The sequence below is a fragment of the Arachis ipaensis genome, chromosome B04 (assembly GCF_000816755.2).
Source record: "Arachis ipaensis cultivar K30076 chromosome B04, Araip1.1, whole genome shotgun sequence".
Lineage (NCBI taxonomy): Eukaryota > Viridiplantae > Streptophyta > Magnoliopsida > Fabales > Fabaceae > Arachis > Arachis ipaensis.
The window spans coordinates 12,419,780-12,428,165 of record NC_029788.2 but is presented as its reverse complement, the minus strand read 5'-3'; positions in this window follow the sequence as shown (position 1 = coordinate 12,428,165).

The following is an 8,386-nucleotide window of genomic DNA, read 5'->3' as shown; positions in this document are numbered from 1 at the left end:
CTCTGTTCTACTAGCAATGGCTTGAATGCGTATCTCTTGGGGTTCTAATCTAAGATTGGAACCTTCGTGGTATAGGCTAGAATTAATGGCAGCTATTCCTGAGATCCGGAATGTCTAAACCTTGTCTGTGGTATTCTGAGTAGGATCTGGGAAGGGATGACTGTGACAAGCTTCAAACTCGCGATTGTGGGGCTGTGACAGACGCAAAAGGATCAATGGATCCTATTCCGACATGATCGAGAACCGACAGCTGATTAGCCGATGTTGTGACAGAATGTCCTGCTGAGGCTTGGCCAAACATGTCTAATCTTTTTAGACTGAAGCTTTAGACTAACATTGCATGATTCCTGGAATTCTTATTAAGAGTTTTGATTCTCTTTATTTTCTTTTCTATATAATTTTCGAAAATACAAAAAAAAATTTTAAAATCATAAAAACCAAAAATATTTTATGTTTCTTGTTTGAGTCTATTGTCTAATTTTAAGTTTGGTGTCAATTGCATGTTTCTGTTCTTCTTGCATTTTTCGAATTCATGCATGTTCTTCATTAATCTTCAAGTTGTTCTTGATGATTTCATTGCTCTGATCTTTAAATTCTCTTGTTTAGTATGTTTTGTTGTTTTTCATATGCATTTTTACATTGTTATAGTCCTTAGTATACAAACATTTAAGTTTGGTGTCTTGCATGCATTGTTTATTTGATCTTAGTTGCATTTTTTATTATTTCTCATCATCAAAAATTCAAAAAAATATTTTTAAACTATGTCTTTTCAAGTCCATAATACAGAGAATTGAAGATTCAGAACATTCAGTAGAGGAATCAAACAGAAAAAGCTGGGCGTGCAAAACGCCCAGTAAAAAAGGAAAACTGGCGTTTAAACGCCAGCCAGGGTACTTGGCTGGGCGTTTAACGCCCAAAAAGGTAGAGTTTTGGGCGTTAAACGCCAGAATGGGCACCATTCTGGGCGTTTAACGCCAGGATGACACTAGAGGGAAGATTTTGTTTTTAATTCACATTTTTTTCAAGTTTTCATTTTTTTTATTTTTCAAAATCAAATCTTTTTCAAATCATATCTTTTCAATCATATCTCTATCAAAATCAATTTCTTTCCATTTTATATTTATTTTTACTATTTTCAAAAATCCTTGCTTCAATTAAAGATTTACTTCAAAATTTTCAAGTTGTTACTTGTCTATTAAGAAAGGATCAAACTTTAAATTATAAAATCATATCTTTTAATTTCTTGATAGTCAAGTAATCAACTTTAATTTTAAAAATTTTCTTTTTCTAAATTGATTTTCAATCATATCTTTTCAAACATATCTTTTCAATCACATCTTTTTCAAAATTAATTTTTTCAATCAAATCTTTTTCTAATTTCAAAATCTTTTTCAAAAATCACTTTATTTCTTTCCCAATCTTAGTTTTCGAAAATCTCAATCAATTTTTCAATTTTCTTTTTTAAAATCTTTTAATTAATTTTCAAAAATTCTTCCCCTCTTCTTACATCCTTCTATTTAAGGGACTAAGACTCCTCCTCAAGGTACAATTCGAACTCCCTCCTTCTTTATATGTTCGAATTCTCCTCCATCTACCACCTCCTTCTATTCTTCTTTTCCTCTGACACCTCAAGGAATCTCTATACTGTGACATAGAGGATTCCCTACTTTCTTGTTCTCTTCTCTTTCATATGAGCAGGAACAAAGATAAAGACATACTTGTTCAAGCTGATCCTGAACCTGAAAGGACCTTGAAGAGAAAGCTAAGAGAAGCTAAAGAACAATTCTCTTTAGAGGGCCTAACAGAGCTCTTCAAAGAAGAAGAAACCATGGCAGCCGAAAATAACAATGCCAACAATGCAAGGAAGGTGCTTGGTGACTTTACTGCACCTACTCCTGATTTCTATGGGAGAAGCATCTCAATCCCTGCCATTGGAGCAAACAACTTTGAGCTTAAGCCTCAATTAGTTTCTCTAATGCAACAGAATTGCAAGTTTCATGGACTTCCATTGGAAGATCCTCATCAGTTCTTAGCTGAGTTCTTGCAAATCTGTGACACTATCAAAACCAATGGGGTTGACCCTGAAGTCTACAGACTCATGCTCTTTCCTTTTGTTGTAAGAGACAGAGCTAGAACATGGTTGGATTCACAACCTAAGGAAAGCCTGAACTCTTGGGAAAAGCTAGTCAATGCCTTCTTGGCAAAGTTCTTTCCACCTCAAAAATTAAGCAAGCTTAGAGTGGAAGTCCAAACCTTCAAACAGAAGGAAGGTGAATCCCTCTATGAAGCTTGGGAAAGATACAAGCAATTAATCAGAAGGTGCCCTTCTGACATGCTTTCAGAATGGAGCATCATAGGAATCTTCTATGATGGTCTGTCTGAACTATCCAAGATGTCATTAGATAGCTCTGCTGGAGGATCTCTTCATCTGAAGAAGAAGCTTATGATCCTGAGAACCCAGCAATGGAAGAGGTGAATTACATGGGAGAACCCTATGGAAACACCTATAATCCTTCATGGAGAAATCATCCAAATCTCTCATGGAAAGATTAACAGAGACCTTAACAAGGTTTCAACAACAATAATGGTGGAAGAAACAGGTTTAGCAATAGCAAGCCTTTTCCATCATCTTCTCAGCAACAGACAAAGAATTCTAAGCAGAGCCACTCTGACTTAGCAACCATTGTCTCTGATCTAATCAAAACCACTAAAAGTTTCATGACTGAAACAAGGTCCTCCATTAGAAATTTGGAGGCACAATTGGGTCAGCTGAGTAAGAAAATTACTGAACTCCCTCCTAGCACTCTCCCAAGCAATACAGAAGAGAATCCCAAAAGAGAGTGCAAGGCCATAACCACATCTCACATGGCCGAACATGGAGAGGAGGAAGAGGCAGTGATTCCCACTGAGGAAGACCACAATGGACGCCCACTGACCTCCATGGAGTTCCCTAATGAGGAACCATGGGAATCTGAGGCTCACACTGAGACCATAGAGATTCCATTAAATTTACTTCTACCATTCATGAGCTCTGAGGAGTATTCTTCCTCTGAAGAGGATGAAGATGTCACTGAAGAGCAAGTTGCTAAGTACCTTGGAGCACTCATGAAGCTAAATGCCAAGTTATTTGGTAATGAGACTTGGGAGAATGAACCTCCATTGCTCATCAAAGAACTGGATGACTTGACTAGGCAGAGATTACCTCAAAAGAGACAGGACCCTGGAAAGTTCTCAATCCCTTGTACCATAGGCACCATGACCTTTGAGAAGGCTTTGTGTGACCTAGGGTCAAGCATAAACCTTATGCCTCTCTCTGTAATGGAGAAGCTAGGGATCATTGAGGTACAAGCTGCTAGAATCTCACTGAAGATGGCAGACAATTCAAAGAAACAAGCTTATGGACTTGTAGAGGATGTCTTGGTAAAGGTTGAAGACCATTACATCCCTGCTGATTTCATAGTCCTAGAAACTAGGAAGTGTATGGATGAATCCATCATCCTTGGCAGACCCTTCCTAGCCACAGCAAAAGCTGTGATTGATGTTGACAAAGGAGAATTGATCATTCAAGTGAATGGAGACTCCCTTGTGTTTAAAGCTCAAGGATATCCCTCTGTCACCATGGAGAGGAAGCACGAAGAGCTTCTCTCAATACAGAGTCAAACAGAGCTCCCACAGTCAAACTCTAAGTTTGGTGTTGGGAGGTTCCAACATTTCTCTGAACATCTGTGAGGCGCCATGAGAGCCACTGTCAAGCTATTGACATTAAAGAAGCGCTTGTTGGCAGGCAACCCAATTTTTACTTTAAATTTCTATTTTCTATTGTTATTTTATGTTTTCTGTAGGTTGATGATCATGTGAAGTCACAAAAACAATTGAAAAAGCAAAACCAAAGTGAAAAACAGAATGAAAAATAGAACACCCTGGAGGAGACAGTTACTGGCGTTTAAACGCCAGTAAAGGTAGCAGAATGGGGTTAAACGCCCAGTCTGGCACCATTCTGGGCGTTTAACGCCAGAAAAGGGCACCAGACTGGCGTTTAACGCCAGGAATGGGCAAGAAGCTGGCGTTAAATGCCAGAAATGGGCAGCAGCTTGGCGTTTAACGCCAGAAAAGGGCACCAGACTGGCGTTTAACGCCAGGAATGGGCAAGAAGCTGGCATTAAATGCCAGAAATGGGCAGCAGCTTGGCGTTTAACGCCAGGATTGGCAGAAAGGGGCGTTTTGCACGCCACTTGGTGCAGGAATGAGATATCCTTGACACCTCAGGATCTGTGGACCCACAGGATCCCCACCTACCCCACCACTCTCTTTCTTCTTCACCCATTCACCAATCACCTCAATACCTCTTCCCCAAAAACTCCTCACCTATCAAATCCTACCATTCTCTTCACCACTCACATCCATCCTTCATAAAACCCCACCTACCTCACCATTCAAATTCAAACCACTTTCCCACCCAAGCCCACCCTCTATAGCCGAACCACTCAACCCCTTTTCACCTCTATATAAACCCATCTTCACTCCTTCATTTTCACACAACCTAAACACCACTTCTCCCCCTTGGCCAAAACACAAAGCCCACTCCATCTTCTCTATTTCTTCTTCTTCTACTCTCTTCTTTCTTCTTTTGCTCGAGGACGAGCAACCTTCTAAGTTTGGTGTGGTAAAAGCTAAAGCTTTTTGTTTTTCCATAACCATTTATGGCACCAAAGGCTGGAGAAACCTCTAGAAAGAGGAAAGGAAAGGCAAAAGCTTCCACCTCCGAGTCATGGGAGATGGGGAGATTCCTCTCAAGGGTGCATCAAGACCACTTCTATGAAGTTGTGGCCAAGAAGAAAGTGATCCCCGAGGTCCCTTTCAAACTCAAAAAGAATGAGTATCCGGAGATCCGACATGAGATCCGAAGAAGAGGTTGGGAAGCTCTCACCAACCCCATTCAACAAGTCGGAATCTTAATGGTTCAAGAGTTCTATGCCAATGCATGGATCACCAAGAACCATGATCAAAGTGTGAACCCGGATCCTAAGAATTGGCTTACAATGGTCCGAGAAAAATACTTGGATTTTAGTCCAGAAAATGTAAGGTTGGCATTCAACTTGCCCATAATGCAAGGAGATGCACACCCCTACACTAGAAGGGTCAACTTTGATCAAAGGTTAGACCAAGTCCTCATGGACATATGTGAAGAGGGCGCTCAATGGAAGAGAGATTCAAGAGGGAAGTCGGTTCAACTAAGAAGGCATGACCTCAAGCCCGTGGCTAGGGGATGGTTGGAGTTCATCCAACGCTCAATCAGTCCCACTAGCAACCGGTTCGAAGCTACTACAGACCGGGCTATCATGATACATAGCATCATGATTGGAGAGGAAGTGGAAGTTCATGAGGTTATATCCCAAGAACTCTACAAGGTGGCGGACAAGTCCTCTCCTTTGGCAAGGTTAGCCTTCCCTCATCTCATTTGTCACCTCATGAGAGAGGAGCAACAAAGGCAAGGAAGAGACATTGAGGAGCTCAAGCACTCCATAAGATCTTCAAGAGGAAGAACAAGCCGCCATCACTAAGGTGGACCCGTTCTTTAATTTCCTTGTTCTTTATTTTCTGTTTTTCGAAAATAGTGCTTTATGTTTATCTATGTTTGTGTCTTTACTACATGATCATTAGTGTCTAAGTGTCTATGCCTTAAAGCTATTAAAATGAATCCATCACCTTTCTTAAATGAAAAATGTTTTTAATTGAAAAATAAAAAGAAGTGCATGAATTTCAAATTTTAAAATAGTTTAATTATTTTGATGTGGTGGCAATACTATTGTTTTTCTGAATGAATGCTTGAACAGTGTGATGACAAGTCATCTTAGCCTATTTTAACTAGTCTTTTCCTTTTGTTTTCATTAGAATTATGCACTTTCTTGAACCATAAGCAAGCTAATTGAGTAGATTTTCATGTTTCCCTTGATTGAATCAACCATGTATAAATTCATGCCATTTCATGAGGTTTTATGCTAAAATTGTTGCATATTATGATAGAATGAATATCTCATGATTATGAGCATAGCTTTGATGAGTTTGGTTGATTAATTATAGGTGAAGAAAGCTTGGAGAAAGGTTGAAGTAAGAAGGAATAGCTAGGAGTAAAGAGAAGACAATGGAATAAGTGAAATTGAACCAGGAAGCAAAAAGCTGGACCTAAAGTTAGCACCAAACTTTTGCACAAACTTTTGGTTGAAAAGTTAGCCCCAACGTTAGCCCCCTAACTTGGAGGCTAACGTTGGAACTTGAAAATCATTCCCTGGGTATCAAAAGTTTGCGCCAACGTTAGCCCCCTAACTTGGTGGCTAACGTTGGCGCCACAAGCACACAAGGCAAGGCCAATGTTAGGGTCAAAGTTAGACCCCTAACGTTGGCACCAACGTTCATATCAGAAAATTTTGTGGGCTGCTATGAAAAGTTGGAGCCAAAGTTAGACCCCTAACTTTAGCTCCAACTTTTGGTCCAACTTTTGCAAAACTCAAACCCGGTTCAATTGGTTCATTTTGGTTCTTCTCCAAATCTCAAGAGCAATCAACCAAGGCCTCTTTCAACCCAATTCCACCAAGAGCAAAGGCCCAACTCAAGGCTTGAAGATCATTTGAAGAAAGTGCATAAATAGGATAGAATTCAAGTTCTTCAGGGAGCTGAGCTTTTAGAGAGCTTTCTTTTTAAATTTTCATAATAGTTTCCGGAGAGCTTTGGATATTGAGTGATCTTTAATTTCTTTTGTCTTGGGGAAGGAGAATTCACTCCTCTTCCTCTCAGTTTTATTGCTTTCAATTTCAATTACAATTGTCTTGGATCTTGGGTTAGAGAATTGAAGAAATTCTGTTTCAATCTCATCCTTGGATCTCTCTGTTTATTTACTGAATTTGAATTTCTGTTTCCATTACTTGCTTCTCATCTAATTTCTTTGCAATTTACAATTTCCTTGCAATTGTTCTTGTTGGATCTAGGAAGGCATTGAGATCTAGACTTGGTTTTCTAGTCTCTGGGTCCTGAGATCTGATTTCCTATTTCAATTCTCTATTTACTGCTTTCCATGTTCATCTACTTTGCTGTTTCGGATCTGATTCAATCCCAATTCCCTTTTTCTCTTCTGTTTAATGCAATTTAACTTTTCCTTGTTTAAATTCTGCAAATCCAATCCCCAATTCCCTTACAATTCCAGCCGTTTACATTTCTTGCACTTTAAGATTCCGTAATTTACATTTCTTGCATTCTAAGTTTCTGCTATTTAATTTCTTGTTCTTTAAGATTCAGCACTTTAATTCCCTGTTCCCTTTACTTCCATGCAATTTAATTACTGCAAAGTACAAAACACTCAACCAGATCTTGATTCGCTTGACTAAATCAACCACTAAACTAAAATTGCTCAATCCTTCAATCCCTGTGGGATCGACCTCACTCCCGTGAGTTTTTATTACTTGATACGACCCGGTACACTTGCCGGTTAGAATTGTGTGTTTTGGGAGAAATTTATTTTTCACCAAAATATCTCATCACAGTGCATATTTTTGAATTTGATTGTTTATGAATATTAAAATTGTTGGCTCTTAAAAGAATGAAAGGAAAAGGAGAAATGTTATCTGATGATCTGAAAAATCATAAAATTGATTCTTGAAGCAAGAAAAAGCAGTAAAAAGCTTGCAGAAAAAAAAAGAGAAAAGAAAAAGAAAGAAAAAGAAAAGCAAGCAGAAAAAGCCAATACCCCTTTAAACCAAAAGGCAAGGGTGATAAAAAGGATCCAAGGCTTTGATCATCAGTGGATAGGAGGGCCCACATGAATAAAATCCTGGCCTAAGCGGCTAAACCAAGCTGTCCCTAACCATGTGCTTGTGGTGTGAAGGTGTCAAGTGAAAACTTGAGACTGAGCGGTTAAAGTCGAGGTCCAAAGCAAAAAAGAAGAGTGTGCTTAAGAACCCTGGACACCTCTAATTGGGGACCCTAGCAAAGCTGAGTCACAATCTGAAAAGGTTCACCCAGTTATGTGTCTGTTACAGAAACCCAATTGGCGCGCTCTTATTTGCGTTGGAAAGTAGACATCCTGGGCTTTCCAGCAATATATAATAGTCCATACTTTGCCCGAGATTTGATGGCCCAAACAGGCATTCCAAGTCAGCTCAAGAATTCTGGCGTTTAACTCCAAAACTGGCAGAAAAGCTGGAGTTAAACGCCCAAACTGGCACAAAAGCTGGCGTTTAACTCCAAGAAAAGTCTCTACACGAAAATGCTTCAATGCTCAGCTTAAGCACACACCAAGTGGGCCCGGAAGAAGATTTCTGCATTAATTACTGATTTCTGCAACCCTAGGCTACTAGTTCTCTATAAATAGGACCTTTTGCTATTGTATTTTACA